Source organism: Chrysemys picta, unplaced genomic scaffold, assembly GCF_011386835.1.
Source record: "Chrysemys picta bellii isolate R12L10 unplaced genomic scaffold, ASM1138683v2 scaf4, whole genome shotgun sequence".
Lineage (NCBI taxonomy): Eukaryota > Metazoa > Chordata > Testudines > Emydidae > Chrysemys > Chrysemys picta.
The window spans coordinates 643978-646683 of NW_027052711.1; the positions used below are offsets into that span (position 1 = coordinate 643978).

Genomic DNA, 2706 nt, shown 5'->3' on the forward strand with positions numbered 1-2706 from the left:
CCGGACGGGAAAGAGGCCACCGGGCGTCCCCCCCTTAAAACCTAGGGGTTGACCTGGTGGCCGGAAAGCGAACCGGCCAGCCGGTGAACCCGTCCGATTCCACGGGTTGACCTGGTGGCCGGGAAGCGAACCGGCCAGCAGGTGAACCCGTTCGATTCCACGGGTTGACCTGGTGCCCGGGAGGGGACTCTGAAAATTTTTCAGCCCTTTCGACTCGCGGTTGACCTGGTGGCCGAGAGGGGACTCGCACGGCAGGCAAGCCGCCCTGGGCTGACCCTCCCCGGCCGCAGCGAGGGACTGCCTCCCGGCCGACAGGATCGGGCCCCTGGAAGTCTGGGGGGGGGGGGGAATCGCCCCACGCCTCCGAGGAGGGCTGCCCGGGCGGGCCTGGCCCCGGAGCTCGAAAAAAAAAAAAAGGATCGGGCCCACTAGAGACATGGACCAGGCCGCCCTGGGCTCACCCTCCCCGGCCGCAGCGAGGGACTGCCTCCCGGCCGACTGGATCGGGCCCCTGGAAGTCTGGGGGGGGGGGGGAAATGGAACCTGACGCCTCCGAGGAGGGGACGCCCAGGGAAGGAGGGAGATCCGGGTTGACCTGGTGACCGGACGGGAAAGAGGCCACCGGGCGTGCCCCCGTTAAAACCCCTAGGGGTTGACCTGGTGGCCGGAAAGCAAACCGGCCACTGGGTAGGCCGGTCGGCAACCTAGGGGTTGACCTGGTGGCCGGGAAGCGAACCGGCCAGCAGGTGAACCCGTCCGATTCCACGGGTTGACCTGGTGCCCGGGAGGGGACTCTGAAAATTTTTCAGCCCTTTCGACTCGGGGTTGACCTGGTGGCCGAGAGGGGCCTCGCACGGCAGGCAAGCCGCCCTGGGCTCACCCTCCCCGGCCGCAGCGAGGGACTGCCCCTCCCCACCCCCCGGCTGACAGGATCGGGCGCACTGGAAGTCCGGGACAGTATTTTCCCCGACGCCGGGGAGGGCGGGCGGAGGGGCTCTGGCGGCCAGCCCGGGCCCCGGAGCTCGAAAAGGAAAAAAGGACCGGGCCCGCGAGAGACGGGGGCCCTGCCGCAGGGGGGGGGGCAGTCCGACCGGGGCTCACCGTGCGGCAGGCCCGGGCGTCGGCAGGGGAAAGCGGGCGAGGAGGCGCGGGGCCGGGTGCCTACGGCCATACCGGACCGAACGCCCCCGATCCCGTCCGATCTCGGAAGGTAAACCGTCCCGGGCCTGGCTAGTACTTGGATGGGTGACCGCCTGGGAATCCCAGGTGCCGTAGGCAGCTTTTCCCGGTCCGAGTCAGCTCTCTCTCCTTTTCTGGGGGGGAAGGAGAGGGGGGGACGGGCCGGAAAGCCCCTCGTCGCTCCTGCCGAGTCGGAGGTCGCGGCCGCAGGTCACGGGTCTGGGCGCCTGGGGTCCGGCTCCCCACCCACCCGGCTTCCTCCGCGGAGGACCCCCCCCGGGGCCACCGAAGCCGCTGGGGGAGACGCCGGGCATGGGGCGGACTGGCCCGGACCCTCCCGGCCGCCGGCCCGCAGGTCCGCCCCGAATCCCCCCCCGCGGCCACCCAGGCCAGGCCTGGCCAGGCGGGACGGACGGCGGGTGTCCAGCGCCCAGCGGCTTCCTCCAGCGGGGACCCACGGACCCCAAAGCCGCAGGGGGAGGCCCCGGGCCTGGGACGGACTCGCTCGGACCCCCTGCGCCCGGCCGCCGGCCCGCGGGACCGCCCCGAATCCCCCCGCGGCCACCCAGGCCAGGCCTGGCCAGGCGGGACGGACGGCGGGTGTCCAGCGCCCAGCGGCTTCCTCCAGCGGGGACCCACGGACCCCAAAGCCGCAGGGGGAGACCCCAGGCCCGGGACCGACTCGCTCGGACCCCCCGCCTCCCCTGCGCCCGGCCGCCGGCCCGCGGGACCGCCCCGAATCCCCCCGCGGCCACCCAGGCCAGGCCTGGCCAGGCGGGACGGACGGCGGGTGTCCAGCTCCCAGTGGCTTCCGCCAGCGGGGACCCACGGACCCCAAAGCCGCAGGGGGAGGCCCCGGGCCCGGGACGGACTCGCTCGGACCCCCCGCCTCCCCTGCGCCCGGCCCCCGGCCCGCGGGACCGCCCCGAATCCCCCCGCGGCCATCCAGGCCAGGCCTGGCCTGGCGGGCCGGTGTGCAGCTCCCCCGGGCTTCCTCCCCCGACGACCCGCGCCCCCCTGAGCCGCAGGCGGAGACCCCGGCCCCGGGGCGGACCGGCCCGGGCTCGCCCGAGCCCCCTGCGCCCGGCCCGCAGGACCGCCCCCCCGAATCCCCCGGGAGAGGCCCGGCCTGCACGCCACTGACGACCCGCGGCCCCCAAAGTCGCAGGAGGCGCCCCCCCCCCCCCGGTTAGCCCCGTCTCGCTCCGCGCCCCCCGCCCCTCGCTGCCGGGACCGGGCGCCGCCCCAGAGTCAGCCGCAGCCGGCCGGCCTGAGAGCTGCCCTCCTGTGGACGACGGTGAGTTTACCTTGATACTAACCGGCCGTCAGCCAGGTCAACCCCATTGCTAGACTGGGGTGGACCTGGTGGCCGAGTGGGGACTTGGAACATTTGACAGCTGCTTCCCGGGGCTTGACCGGTTGTCCTGAACGCCCCCCACCCCCACCCCCAGCCCCCGGCTCCTGCTCCCCTCTCCCCAGCCTCGGTGCTCCGCTCCCTGCCTCGGAGGCTGCCTCTCTGCGGCGCCT

The 2706-nt window shown here is 74.2% G+C and overlaps 1 non-coding gene across 1 annotated transcript; it reads left to right on the forward strand.

Moving 5' to 3' along the window:
• The first annotated feature begins 1159 nt into the window (after window positions 1-1159).
• LOC135977573 (5S ribosomal RNA) lies at window positions 1160-1278 on the forward strand. The gene has a single exon (XR_010595009.1). It is a non-coding gene; the product is annotated as a 5S ribosomal RNA (ribosomal RNA).
• Window positions 1279-2706: the final 1428 nt, after the last annotated feature.